A 15,407-nucleotide genomic window follows, 5' to 3' on the forward strand; every position below is an offset into this window, starting at 1 on the left:
GCTATTTACACCAGTGCAGAGTGCATGGGAAACGATACCCTGGCTCAGCTGTAGCAGGGTTTTGCAATGGTGTAAATGGAAGAGTCGAGCCCCAGGCATTCATTTTAAATGCTCCCTGTTGAAAAACCCAAGTGTCAAAGATAACGTGGTTTAAAGGTTTCTGTTTGCACATTTGCAGTCTCAGCTCAGCTAAATAAAATCCTTCCCGGTACTGCCCCATCACTACCACTAACGTGCAGCCAAAGTGCAGGAAGCTCTGCTCTATCCTGGGGGATTCACACAAGGTTCCCCCATGACTGCAACATGTGTAGACGTATCTGAGTCAGCGTTCACTAGCATGCTGCCAATCAGTGATGCTGCAGCAGCGTGGGCTGTACACACCTGTCCCAGGCGCAGTGAGCCCATGCTGACGTCCATGCTGCCACGGCATCGCTGCAGTTGGTACTTGTGGTAACTAGATTACAGCCAGCTGGCGGGGGCTACGCGTGCTGCAAGCACACATCCAATTGCAGGGCAGAGATCCCCTTCGGCTAGGTCGAGGCGTACAGCGCACACGCACACAGCGCAGCCCCCGGCCTGGGTATAAACAGCAGCGGAGATGGTGAGGCACTGCTTGCCCCAGGAGAGTAAAGACGTAGCAGAGCCTTAGTAGCTACCCTGCATGGCATTGTATGCGCCCAAGCCCTGCCTCCCTATTCACTCTGCTGTCGTTACAAGCTTAGTGTCCTGCTGCCAGAGCCTTTGGCTGCGGTGTGTAGCTGCACGTACTGCCACCGATTGTAGCCGAAGCCTTAGCACAAATAAATCCCAGGAGAAACGACGCCCTGGCGAAGCAGTGCTGTTCGTCCGAGTCTAGAACTGCTGAAGGGCAGGGAGGCTTCAGTTGATGTAGATGCTCTGGTGCAAATGCCAAGAGTAGGCACCATAATTTGCAGCAGGGGGCTGAAACCCTGGCTCTGCTGATGTCGGTTATAAAACTCCTGTTGAGTTCAGTAGGGCCAGGATTTCAGCCTAGCTTTGGGCTGGTGACAGAGCCAGGAAGAGAAGAATTGTTGTTTGACGTGATCCCCACGTCTCCTGCCCACCTGTGAGAGTGAGTGATGCTGGCGCTGGTGGGTTCCTGGGATACTCAGAGCGTGAGCAGGACGTAACTTATGTTATCACCCAGCCTGCGCGCGCGCGCACACGCACTTGAAAATACTCCCCCCTGCCTGAACACATGCCAGTCCTCCACCCACACGTCTCCAAAACAGGATCCTAAGGGAGCAGCAATCAGCACGGCAACACAGGAAAGGCTAAAAGAATTGCCTTTAGTGGTGCAATTTGCCTTAAAACGTCCCATTTTTTCTTTTAAACTTTACTTTTACTTACAGAAAGATCCTGATGCCTCTTCCCGAAGTTCTCCTCGCACAGACGGGGAATGGCCAGGGCACAAGAATCCCAGCGTCTAACTGTATTGTTCCACTGATGGAGGGGAGGGTGATTGTTATTATGGAAAGAATTTCGAGGCTTTTCATACAACGTGGGCTGATAAGTCCCAGGTGGTTTGTGACAGTTTCCAAAGCCCTTAAGCAGCCTCTTGAGCTGTCGAGAACAATGCCGTTCATCTGGCAGGACCCGGGGAATCGGTTTCTTTTTACTCTCTAATTTCAAAACCTCTATTATAGTCGGCGTTAAACACCAGATAAACAATAACATCACAAAAGGTAATGATGGCTCCTGGGCCAGCCATGCAATCACCCAGCGGTGAGAGGTATAATACATGTGCGTGTGCGTACACACACACACACACACTCTCTCTCTCTCTCTCTCTCTCTCTCTCTCTCTCGCCAGGATTATATGGGTCTATTGCTCTTAATAATTTTCCTGCCCTTGCAGGGCCTTGAGCACTGGTGCACCTTGGATCCTTCCTATTCTCTGCCTGTGTCACAGAACTGTCTAGTCTCCTAAGGGCTGTAATATTTGGGTGTAATTTTGGTCGCGTGTGCAGCTGTTGAGTGGTGTTGGTGGGCTGTGGTATTCAGGAGGTCAGAACAGAGGAACTGGTGGCCTCTGGCCTGAAACTCCATGACTTTGACTCGACTGGTGTGATATTGGTAGAAAGCAGGCAAGCAGCAGTACGTGGCAGCATAAAGACAGAGAAGACCTGGCAAACACCTTCTCATACGTCCCTCCAGCACCCATGCAGGATTGTTCACTACAGTCTAGTCTCTGATGACATCATGGTCCCGCAGAGGGGGTCTGAAAGTCAGGATTCCTGGGTTCTGATCCCAGCTTTTAGCAGGGAGTGGGGTCTCGTGGTTAGAACAGCAGGGTTGGGAGTCAGGACTCCTGTGTTCTGGTCCCAGCTCCAGGAGGGAAAATGAGGGTCTAGTGACCAGAGTATGGGGCTGGGCATCAGGACTCCTGGGTTCTGTGCCCAGCTCTGGTGCAGCACTTCCCTTCTCCATTCCCCGGCTGTAAAATGGTGATAGTACTGCTATCATCCCTTCATGAAGTGTTTTGAGGTCTATCGATGGAAAGACGCCTGGACTTCAAAGGCCTTTGGGTCGGGCCTTTGGGTCAGGCCCTATATTATTGAGCAGGACTTTGTACCTGTCTTGTGTGCAAAGTCTCAGGTGATGGGGCTTCCAGCACTTCCTATTGCATAGGCTAAGGGATCTCATGCTTTGGAAATGTTTCTTGATCCTGTGTCCAAATAACCCTCTGCTTCTAGCCACCCTCAGCCCGGTGCACGGCTTTTGTCACCAGACCCGCTGGCCAGCTGCTTCCATGCAGAGATCTCAGCATCCTGGCATGAAGTGAAACGGTGAGGTAGCTACTTCTCAACCAAGCTTCCTTTTCTTGAACAGACACACAGTCCCACAAGCTAGTTTGCGTCACAGGGCTGAGCCCCACTCTCTGTAAATGGATTCCAGACTTTACCAGGCGCTGAGTCACTCTGCCTTCAAAGGTGAATAAATTCCTGGCAGGGCCACGAATGTGGCTTCAAGCTGTGAAGGGGACTCCATAGCAGAGGAAGGATGACAGCTGTGTGAAGGAGGAATCAGTAGGCTGGAAGTGTTCACAAACTTATCATGCAGCCAGCAATGGAGCTGGCCACCCACAAACTCAAGTCATTCAGCGTGTCGCTGGGAGCTCCCAGTGCTTTTCATGGCGCTCGTGTGTCCAGTGTCTGCAGTCAAAACTCTCTTGCCATTTAGGACACAGGACAAGTGAGGGGCCCTTCAGTGCCCAGCCAATTCACAGGATCCCCTTTTTGGCTTGAGCCTAAAACCGGAGGCCAAAACCCTCAAAGTTCTGTCCTGATTTACATCCTTAGCAGCTAGAATTTGGTCTTGGAAATTCTTGTAAGAGTCCAACTCTGTTCTTTTCAGGTGTTTGGGGTTGCGAGACGGCACTGGGCCCCAGGAGTTCTGGGTTGTTCCTTGCTCTGCCATAGACTGTGCGAGACCTTTGGCATGTTACAGCAAAAAAAAAAAAAAATTAAGTGCCAGAGTGACTTAGGAGCCCAAATCACATTTTCAAAAATGACTTGGACACAGCTCCTTAGATGTATTTAGACCCCTACCTGTCTCTTTAGGCACCTAAATCCACCATTTAGGTGCCACTAACATTTTCAAAACCTCCATTCAGCTGCCTGCCAGCCCTATGGGTCCCTATACCCGCTAAGTGCCTAAGGGTACGGCTACACTTGCAAGTGTACAGCGCTGCTGCGGGAGCGCTCCCACGGCAGCGCTTTGAAGTGTGTGTGGTCACAGCGCCAGCGCTGGGAGAGAGCTCTCCCAGCGCTGCAGGTACTGCACCTCCCCGAGGGGATTAGCTCCCAGCGCTGGGGCACTGTTTACACTGGCACTTTGCAGCGCTGTAACTTGCTGTGCTCAGGGGGGTGTTTTTTCACACCCCTGAGCGAGAAAGTTGCAGCGCTGTAAAGCGCCAGTGTAGCCAAGGCCTACGTTTCCTTGGCATTCGTAAAGCTGCGCAAGCACTGACAGCACCCCCCAGCTAACAAGCAGCTCAGGCCGAAGCCCCAGATGTCCGGAAGCAGGATTCTCAAACTAGCCAGGAAATGCCCGTGTGATCCTGGCTCAGAGCTTGCTTAACCCTGGTTACCTGCCAGCCCCTGGCGGGAGAGGGACAGCACAGCATGCACACAGAGAAGACACATGGAAATGTAGAGTGAACATGAGCAGCAGTCTGGGGGCAAGGCGGGCAGTTTGGATGCTAGGCCATGGCCTAGCTAAGTGGCTGACCAGAGAGGGTTCATGGCTGACTCCCAAGTGGAGGGAGGCACCTGTCTGTTGGAAATAATTTCTCATTTAAGTTTATTACTATTTACCATGACTTGGCTTCCACACAGGATTCCCTTACTCGTCCAAAGGCCACTTGATGTTAATTGCCGCCAAAATACCAGTACAGGCATATGTACAAACTTCTGTGTTATCTGTCAAGTATCAGAGGGGTAGCCGTGTTCATCTGTATCCACAAAAACAACGAGGGGTCCGGTGGCACCTTAAAGACTAACAGATTTATTTAGGCATAAGCTTTCGTGGGTAAAAGTTTGTTTGAAGTGGTTTTTTACCCACGAAAGCTTATGCCTAAATAAATCTGTTAGTCTTTAAGGTGCCACCGGACTCCTCGTTGTTTTTGTTGTATCTGTGAAACAGTTATAAGCATTGGCCAATATACTCACAACAGAAGCAGGCCCAGGAGATATTTTTCCCATCCCGGTGTGTCTCCAAAGCAGTAAGGAAAAAGTTCTGACAAAAAACATTCTCAAAGCCTTGTTTTTTATACACTAACACAGACAAGTGATGATCTTGGCCTTTAGGCAAAAACAAAAATGGCAGGCTTTCTAGCTAAACCCTGCACCTGGTGCCCAATTAACCATGTTCTCAATATTTCTGTTACGTCAGCTCAGACCTTCAATACAATCACACTGGTACTTCCATGGTCACTACAAACAACTCTTCTTTTGGGTGAGCTGATTCTTTTGGTCACATAGTTTGAGCCAGTTACTCATGCTAATATTTAAACTCAACCATTGTTTCTTGAGGACTAATGTTGGCCTGTCGTCTTACACTGTCTGGGCCGTCACCCACTCAGGCCTAAGCTTCGTCTCTCTGCCCCTCTCCCCAGCAGTGCCTACTGGCGAGCTTCGCAGTGTTCTGCTCAGCTGGCCAGCGGCTGAAAAGCCCTTCGTGAAGCACCAGGCGCTCCCTGTGCTTGTACGGGAACCTGGACACCTACCTTGGGGCTGAGGATTCCAGCAGGTCAGCTAGGGGCTAGGCATTGCAATGCTGAGCAGAGCAAATCTGACTTATGGATTTCAGGCAAAGGGGAAACCAAGACTGAAAACCTCTCTGGTGTCTGCAGGCAGCACCATTGGTAAAATGGATGGGATTTGCTAAGGCTGCAAAGGAAACGGGCAAAGCTCCCACTCACTGTCATGTGGCAGAGCCTGGGAAAGATACTTGACAGAATGTGATCTGTCTCCCTGGGAACAAAAGCTAATTATGGTTCAGAAGTTCATTGCTTTCTCCCTGGCAAAAAGTGGCTAATTGCTGCGGCTAAACTCAGAAGATATGACAGAGCCCAAAAAGCCCTGCAGCCTCCAGAACGTGTGTTGCAATTAAGTTTAATTATAAATTTGGCAATGAGGGATAAGCAGCCAATCAGATGGATGGCCCAACTGAGTACTGTTCCCTAGTGCATTTTGGGAATTTTCCGTCTAAATGGGGGTGGGGTTTTGATGGAAAATGCACTTTCTGCAAAATCAGCATTCTCCATGGGAAAAAAACAGATTTTTGCTGAAATTTTTTTGATTGTTTTTCATCAGGAAAATGAACATAGTTCAGTTCAGGGTGGGACAGGTCAACATTAATGTGCGTTCCCTGAGCTACCCCAGTGCATTGTGAGAGTTGTAGTTCAGGTACCTAATGCCCCCATCTGTTTGAATTGCATCTCCCATGATGCACTGCAATTGAACTAACATGGCACCTCATGGAGAGGAGGTCATGTTACCATAGTGTATCATGAGAGATGCAGTCTGTCTGGGCAGCATGATCCATACAGGACAATGGAAGTGTGAGATACTCGGACTACAAGTCCTATGAGGCACCACAGCAGCTCGGGGGAAGCAGATTAATGTTGAACTAAAACAAAATATTTTCACATTTCAGAACTGAAATTTTTTTGAAACTTCCATGCCATGAAAAATTTTGATTTTTTTTCACCTTTTTTGCCCTGCCCCTCCTCATAGAGAGGTGCAAAGAGCTCACAGGCCAAACAGACAAAGGAAAGATTAATTTTATTCGCCTCCTTTTACAGATGTGAGCAGTAGGGTCCAGCGAGAGTCAGTGACTTTCCCAGACTGAGCAGGAATTGAACCCAGTTTCCCATTCCAATCCTTTAACAAGACAAGGCTTCCTTTCTAAAACTAGCTCAGAAGGCTGAATTCTGCAGCTTGACAAGGCACTGCTGGGGTGTGTGTGTGTGTATGTGTGTGTGTGTGTGTGAGAGAGACGTTTACAGTGATGGATTTTCTTTCCAGGTGTGCATCAGATGTTGGCATCTGGCCTTTACCAAGAAATATAAATTTCAAATGACAAAGAAACCAAACAAAAGCCTTCGTAACCTTGTACAGCAAAAACCCTTGTTTCCATGACAATCTGAGGCATCTCTCACTCTTTGCTTCACCTACAGTTGAGGGGTTTGGATTTTTTTTCTTTTAATTGTTTCTTTTGGTTGATTTTTTTCATGTTTTCAAAGGAGAGGGCGGGGGAGGGAGGGAACACACACACACACAACTGCTTTTCTTTTTTTCCTCATAAAAAGAAAAAATGCCACCATAACCTGGAGATGAGCAAAACATCAGTGTTAGCGCAAACAGAGAGCCTGGGCTGGGACTATGAAGCTGAATGGAAGCAGGGCACCTTTTGTGGATATTTAAATTCATGAAAAGAATAAACAAGAAAAATAAACCTTGGGAGATTCTCCCTGAAACCCGAATCACTGTGGGGTTTTTTTTAAATCTAGCAGCAGGAGGGTCAGATGTGGCACAGAGAGAACACAAGGATGCTGTGGAAGGAGTGCATTCTCCACAGAAGCCTCATGTTTATTGATTTTCCCCACACACACACACTCACTCTTTTGTGTACACATAATACAAAAAGGTGTGGTATAAAAGGTTTAATTGCCATGGCTGCATTGCAGCATGGTGAAGCTATGACTGACATCTGCAGGACACCCCAAACAAGTGCCAATAAAACCCTTATGCCAGCCTCCATTGTGCCAGATTAACCCAAAGGCAGTAGCCGCCTGGGCTGGAGGCATGTAATGAGATCAGAATTTCAGTTCTTAGAGTGCTTTCTTCTGTCGATTCCATGTGAGGTGTGGATGTGCCACATGTACTGTTGCTGGAGATATTTCCCCTAGAGGTAGTCATAGGGGCTGGCCCTAGTGCCCCCTGGAGCCCCACACTTATGCGCCAGTATAAGAGGCCCTGCCAGCCCCACGCCCTCTCAGTCCCTTCTTACGGCCCATGACGGTTGCTAGAACATCTCTTGCGATTGCAAGGGGACTCCCTGGTTGGGCCAGTTCGCCTCCAGACAGAACAGGAAATGCCAGCAGTTTTGTTCGATGCAAGGGCTCCCTGTCCGACGCCGTCCTGCTCTTGTGGGCGGCTGGGACTTCCCCACTGACACCCTTGGTCCATAGGGTCCTCTTAACAATCAAGAGAGACAAGGCGAGGGTTATCTTGATAGCCCTGGTGTGGCCATGCCAGCGTTGGTTCGGCACGCTTCTGGACCTTTCAGGCAGCCCTATTAGAGCTCCCACTACACCCGGACTTGCTCTTGCAGAACCACGGTTGGTTGCTTCGTTCAAACCTCACATCCCTACCTCTGACGGCTTGCCTGCTGCATGGCTGGACCCTGTGGAGCAGGCCTGCTCAGAGCAGATCCAGTAAGTCTTATTGGGTAGCAGAAAACCCTCTACTAGGGTGACCTGTTTGGTCAAGTGGAAACGCTTCACATTTTAGACCTCTGATGGGGGTCTTTCCCCATCTCAGTCCTCCTTGGACTATTTATTCCACCTGAAGCACCGGGTCTGGCCTTATCAGGTCAAGGTCCACCTGGTGGCCCTCTTGGCCGTCCACCCTCCAGTCCAAGGTAAATCAGTCTTCTCACATGAGAGAACAATCAGGTTCCTTAAAGGTTTGGAAAGACTCTACCCTCAGGTCCGTGACCCGATTCTCCCATGGGACTTAATCTGGTGCTGTCGTGGCTCACAGGGCCTCCCTTGGAGCCGTTGGCATCTTGTTCACTGCTGCTCCACTCATGGAAGGTGGCCTTCCTAGTGACAATTGCGTCAGCCAGAAGGGTGTCCGAAATCAGAGCCTTCACTTCAGAAGCCCCTTATATGGTGCTCCTCGAGCACAAGGTCTGACTGCACCCCCCACCAGTCCTTGCCAAAGCTGCTGTCATAATTCCATAACAACCAGGACATTCTTCTTTCTGTTTTCTTTCTGAAGTCTCACGGATCGGATGAGGAATGTCAACTACATAACTTAGACTTTGGTGGACCCTGGCCGTCTACATCAAAAGGACTAAATGCTTTTTGCAAGTCAATGCAGCTCTTTATAGAGGTGGCGGACAGGACAAAGGGTGTGCCAGTATCGTCCGGAGGATCTCGGCCTGGATAAGTTCCTGCATCAGGATGTGCTATGAACAGGTGAAAGTTCCACCTCTGGACATTTTCACAGCCCACTCCACAATGTCCCAGGCTTCATCAGCAGTGTTCCTTGCACAGATTCCAATCCAGGACATCTGCAGGGCCACCCTGTGGTCATCAATTCATACCTTCGCGTCCCACTGCGCCATCACCCAGCAGGCCTGTGATGACGCCAGTTTTGGGAGAGCAGTGTTGCAGTCAACATATCTGTGAACTCCGAGCCTACCACCAGGGATACTGCTTGTGAGTCACCTACCATAGAATCGACGTGAGCAAGCACTCAAAGAAGAAAGGGTTATTAATCTTCTGTAACTGTTGTTCTTTGCAATATCCCTTCCATGACCTGCCCTCCTACCCCTTTATCAGAGTGCATGGGGCCAGCGGTATCCCTTAGACCGGTGTATAAGCATGGGACCCCGGGGCACACTATAACCGGCCCCTACGGATACCACTAGGGGGAAAAAACTCTGCCAAGAGTGCATGTGATGTGTGCACACCTAGCATGGAATGGACGTGAGCAACACATCTCGAACAGTAGTTACAGGAGGCTAGTTACCGTTTTTTCCATTTATCTCTGTAGCCCTCATGGGTGGCAAAAAAACCCTTGAAAACATGAACTGAGTGTAACTGATGGTTGCCTGAGTCTGCATGGAGCCTGAAATGGTCTCTCCAAAAGGTATGAGCTGCCCCATTCATATTCACTCTGAAACCCGATGTCGCCTCAGGGAGGGGCAGAATCACAGCGTGGAGATGGGACCATGTGGGATGCGACTAATGCACAAATTTGACCCTAATACCACCCCAGTCTGTGAAGGCAACAGAATTTATAGGACTAGCTCTTATGGAGTATTTTGAAAAAGGTGGGTGGGACTCTCTTTGCTCCTCTCTTCCTGCAAAGCTAGGAAGAGAGGTACCACCAGCCTGGCTCAGCACCGTCGTACTCCTGGACCCCATCTCTTTAGTTGCTTTAGGGAAAAGGGCAGGAGACCCTACAGGGGGCAGATGTGAGAGAACCTGTCTCAACCCGACCTTGCTGCCCACTAGGTGCTGATGAGTGTAAAACCTGATACATGAGGCTTTGCTGGCTTTCACGAGTATCAGGCTGGATATTCTTGTTGGCCATATAAACGGCTGGTCGCAGTGAGTTGTGCTAACTTAGGGGTATCAACAACACCCCATAGCTGTGAGTTCCAGTGGCTAATGATGTCTGAATCAAGTATTGCCTGCTGGCAATGATGCATTTGCCATCTTTTGTGAGGTGCAATCCTGCAGGTGGCTGCACAAGCCAACTAGCCCTAATCATGGGAACCCTGCAGCCCCCCTGCAGGGGGCAGAGGGTCTTCTTGCGGATATGCACAGCTGTGCCCCATTTGCTACAGCTCTGGGCGGGGCCAGTGTTGCAGGATGGGTGGGGCCTGGCTCACAGGAGTGAGGGGGCATAACGGGGGTGGGCCAGTGCTGTGCGCATTGTATGCGTTTGCAAAGCCCCAAACGGGCCATTTGCAAGTTAGGGCAGCCCTTGGCTAGAGCCCCACAGGTCTGGCAGGGAAGTACAGCTCTCTGGCCTCCAGTAGGGGAGGGGCCCTACAACAGATACATTTTAAACCTGCTGCCCTGCACTGGCTACTTGATGACCTTTCTGGTGCTGTGGATAATCTGCTCCCTGGTCTATTGCTCTCGGAGCATTATTCAGGAGAGGCTCAGAATCCATTTGCAGCAGCTCTCGTGGCATCAAGTAACAAAGGCCTTTTTGTCCTGTCCTTTCACATGGCTTTGCGGGGAGATATAAGTGCAGCCAGGCCCAGCGTGCAGGAGCCAGGCTCAGCGCTGACATGAACTGGGTTGTCTCTTTAGCCTGTAGAAGGCTTTCAGAAAAATCCCCAGGTGGGTTTGGGTTTTAAGCTGGAAAGATTCCCCTGGAGCCATGACAGGGGGGCATGGGCGCGAGCACCCCAGGCTATTTTCAGACCATGCTGCAGGAGGGCTCAGGCGCTGCAGAGTGTGGCTGAGCAAAAAGTGACTCAAACGTTTGCCTTTTTGCAGCTGGGCTGCACCCCCTATGTAGCAACATGGGAAATGCAAGATGGTTGTGACACCCCACCCCGCCGATTTCCTGTTTGTGAGCTTCCAGGAGTGGGTCACAAATCCTTGGGCCAGACCCGTGGTGCATTAGGTCCTTGTCTCTGGATGTTGCTGATACTTTAGAGGAAGGCAAATCCCCCAAACACTGCAAAGAACCATGCAGTTGGGCCACTGTGTAATGATACAAGTGGGAGGGGGACATTCATCCCTGATTGTGGTGCCGCAGCATCCTGAAGTATGCAATGCCACAGCCTTTATCCCAGCGAAACCCAGCAGCAGGGCTGTCCGGATGGACACATATTGTAGTTCAGTCACAGGTGGCCAGCCTCTCTCATCCCAGCTAGCCCTGACTGTGCACTGCAAGACTGACATCAAGGAGCCTTCTGGCTCAGGCCCCAAGAATAGACACTGCCCCCTCCTTCCTCCGGCAGCAGTGCCAAGTTGCCCAGAAGGGCTGGGCCACAAAAAACAGCTAGTTGGTTTTTTTTAAAGAGAGCAAACTTTGGGCCACTTAGGGGAGGGTATCGACAAATGGCTTCTCCCCTCTTCCCCAGCTGCAGTGAAAAGAAAGTTCAATTGGCCATTGATCTTTAATTTCAAGCAGATTTCCAATTTATCTTCTGAAGACACAAAATACACAAGATTGGCTAAACGAACAAGGGGCTATAAATTATCGGGTGGCAGAGATAGCAATGTCATATTTCAAATAAGCATGAGCTGCAGTTAAAGGAATGATAGAAATGATTTTCTTTAAGATACAAACAAGCTAACTGGGTGAATTATTGGGCGACGACAGATTAATTACATTTTTGAAGCAGTGTTCAAAAGGGGAAATTTGTTTGTAAGTGAGGGGCGTTGGCGGAAGTTTGCTCTTTGGCAGGGGTTAGAAAAATGCCATGCTAAGGAAAGCCAGGGCTGTGTCTTAGTGCAGATACATGACGTTTCTGCAGGGGATCTCAGACTCCCTCTTCAAGGGTTTGGAGGCTTCTGGGGAGAGTAGATATTATTATTATTGAATCTGCCTGTCTGAAGGTCAGGGGATCAGGGGAGCAAATTTAGCAAATTGAGGCAAGCAGCATCTTCCTGATACCAGGAAATATCTAGCTAGTCCCCTGTGCTGCCTCCCACTGCAGTGGAAAGAAACCTTGTTCTGTTGGTGTGATTTAAAAAAAAAAAAAAAAAAAGCTCTAAGTTTTGTGTGTGCGCGCGCACACATATGCACAGAGAGCACGCACACACGTTAGACATAATGGCAGGCAAGGGGAGAAAAAATCATTGTAGTTTTTAGTCTAAAACGTAGCTGTCTCCGCTGGGCGTATTGAGCTGTTGGTGTGAGCAGAGTCTGTGTCCATGCCCTAGTGCTGTCACTTTCTCTGTCATGCTGTCTAACCTATTACTGTTGTGAATGGAGCCCTCACACTGCAGTTGGATTTATTGGTTTAGATTTTCCTGATGTGTAATTTTCCTAGGGGTTGCTGACTCCCATCGAACTGCTACCCCACAGGAATCTCCATGCTCTTGTTAAGCTCACTTCCTGCTTCCCCTCATTGTCTCCCTACTACTGAGGACCAGGGCAGAAGTTGGGCTGTGGGTAGCAATATTTCCCATTCGTTACATCTTCCTCCAGACTGTCGCCCTTAAAGACACATTTCCACTGCTGCAGGCGCACCTCTGATTGCAGTGTTGACATGCCCTGTGCTGGCTCTTAGGGTGACTATCCTGCGTAATAAAGGGCTCTCTAGCTTTGCAGAGACAGGCAGAACAAGAACAACGGGCTGGACGTTAAAGCCAGGCAAATTCAAATTAGAAATAAGATGCACAATTTTTTTTAACAAAGACTGTGACTAACTCCTGGGACAAACTTCCAAAGTCAGTGGTGGATGTGCTATCACTTGTCATCTTCAATGAAAACCAGACACCTTTCTGGAAGAGATGTGTTAGTGAAACACTAGTTACTGGGCTTCATACAGGAGTAACTGGGCAACATGCTCTGGCCTGCGATCTACGGAGGTCAGCCTGTATCATCTGCTGGCCTTAAACACTATAAATCTAAGACTGAATTCTGGGTTTGGACCTTTGTCTCCAAGGGTTTGCTTGGAGCACGTGTAGTGTGGTTTTTGCAAAGCATTTCACCTGCAGGTTCTCACGAGCCCACACCATGTGGACTCAATCACACCAGTGCAGAGTGGGTGCAAACACAATTGACAGCCGGTCACTATCTTTTGCACTGGTGTAAATGACTGCCGAAGGGGTAAGGGCAGTGGGAATCAGGCACACAGAGTTGCTCCTGAGAAATTCCTTGGTTACTTGTATTTCACTTCGCTGTCTCCAGTGTCTTATGAGAGAGCACTGGAGCTCCAGTCCCTGGGAGCAAGGCTCTCCCTTGACCGGGGTGCCCAGTACATGGTGTACATCCTGCCAGTTCGTGTAACAGCACCAGGTCCAGCTCTCTGTTGCCCTGCACCAGGAGCAGTTATTTATACCAGTGCAAAACACTAGTGATTCCAAACGCCAGCATTTGCACCCCATTTGCAGAAATTACTGAGAGGCGCTTTCTGGCCTACATGCTGCAGAAGGTCCGACCAGCTGATCACAACACTTCCTTCTGGTCTTAAAAACGTATAAATCTGTGAAGGCCAATAAACCACAGAATTCTGTAGCTGTGCCGCCAATCCTCCCCCATCCCTCCTTTCCACGCTCACAGATCAAAGATGACGACAGCAGCTGCCGGTGTCATTTCAGGGCACTGAAACGGAGAGCCTGAGCCTGCCTGCTGCGCCGAGCTCTTCACAGAGGGGAGCGCTCCCTTCCATGGCCATCCTTCTGTCCCTAACGGATGTGAGAGTGGGGGGAGTAACCAAGTCCCTGATGAAAGCCACTGGGGGATGGCACACCAGGGCTTCACTTCTGCTACCCACTGCTGTCCCTTTCCCCCTCCTGCCAGCCAACCATGGGACAATGTCTGACAGTGAAGTCTCTGAAATCCAAAAGCAGCAGCTCGGGGAAGATCTCATTGGGTGAAATTCACCCCCAGGAGGAGAGGCCGGCACCACTTTAGTCCTAGCTCCTGGAGAAAGTATCAGAGCAGTGGGGCAGGGGAACCGAACGCCTGGGTTCCCTCTCAGCTCTGGCAGCGAGAGCCAGGCACTTCTGGTCTCAAGTCCCAGCTTTGGTCCTGCCTGCGTTACCTCTGTTAAGTCACTTAAATCTTTGTGTCTCTGTGTAGAACAACACTGGCCTGGCTCCCGGAAGGGTTGCAGTGCTGGGTTAGTACTTGCCACGCACTTGGAGATCCTTAGATGGAAGGGGCTAGAGAGGAGCAAGATCCTATTCTCTCTCCTGTTGATTTCCTGATGATGTAATTGTGTTCCCATGCGCCTGAAGGCACCAGCCAAGCTCAGGGCCCTGTTGTGCTGGCTGCGGTGCAGACACCGAGGGGATGTCTACATAGGAAAAGCTGGCTCCTAGCTAGCGTGGGTACCAATGGCAGTGAAGACAGAGCAGCAAGGGCCACTTCAGAGCAAACCCCTTCCCAGGGTCTGTGCCAGGCTTGTGCTGCCTGCTGTTACCTGCACTCAATGGATTCAGGCTACTCTGCGCGCAACTTTTGCTGTGTAGACATACCCTTGGTGTGAGGCTGTTCCTGATGATGCTTGACATGGCTGGGAAGGTAAATTCAGCCACATTCCTTTAGCGTCCCATCTGCTCCGACACATTCGCAGGTTGGGGTATTTTAAATAATGTTTTGTGTGAGTTCTGGCCCTGAGTCCTGTCTCTGCTCAGGCCACTTTGCACTGACCTGTGTAATCCATTCCACTTCTCATCTGAAAGGGGCACCAAGGATTCGTCTTTCGCTCCTGTGCATTTTAAACTCACAACTGAACAAATTCTCATGAACAACAAGGACTTTGCTAATAGGTAATGAATCCAAAAGGGCCTGCATCAAATTTTTCACAATCTCTTAGGCCATATTGATGAAACCCAATCTGCTGTGAACACACCCTGACGGTCGCATCTAGTTTTCATTTCTGGGATGTGATTTTTCTTTGTATTTTCCCCTCCAAAGCACCAGCAAATGCACGGGCTCAGTTATTTATTCAGAAAGGGAAGTGGATTATCCCAGCTCCACTTTGATATATCACCTGGCTTTCACACACAGAAACTAAATTGGTTCCAGAGATCAGATGAGTATAATGTTAGATCTGTGCAAGCCTTTGAACACGGCTAAATCTGGAAGCATTAGATGTTAGTCTGTGAAGTTGCTGTTGCGTTAAATCATGCACACACGCGTGCACGCACACACAGAGTTTATCCCTTTCCAAGTGGGTGTGTGTTGCCTTTATCAAATCTTCTTTGTCATCTTACCAAAGGGGAAAAGGGGAATTTAATTTGTTTCACATGTTAATGGCAGCTTCATTCCATTGACTTTGCTGGGCATTTTCGTTACATGAATATTGCACTGTTTGTAATTAAAGAATAAATTAGAACTGGGAGCGAGTCAGAGACAGGAGGCAAAGGTGGGTGAGATAACAATATGGTGCTGAATGTGGTGTAAGAACCTATATAGAATAGACTAAAGAATCATTGGGGAA

The sequence above is a fragment of the Mauremys mutica genome, chromosome 15 (assembly GCF_020497125.1).
Source record: "Mauremys mutica isolate MM-2020 ecotype Southern chromosome 15, ASM2049712v1, whole genome shotgun sequence".
Lineage (NCBI taxonomy): Eukaryota > Metazoa > Chordata > Testudines > Geoemydidae > Mauremys > Mauremys mutica.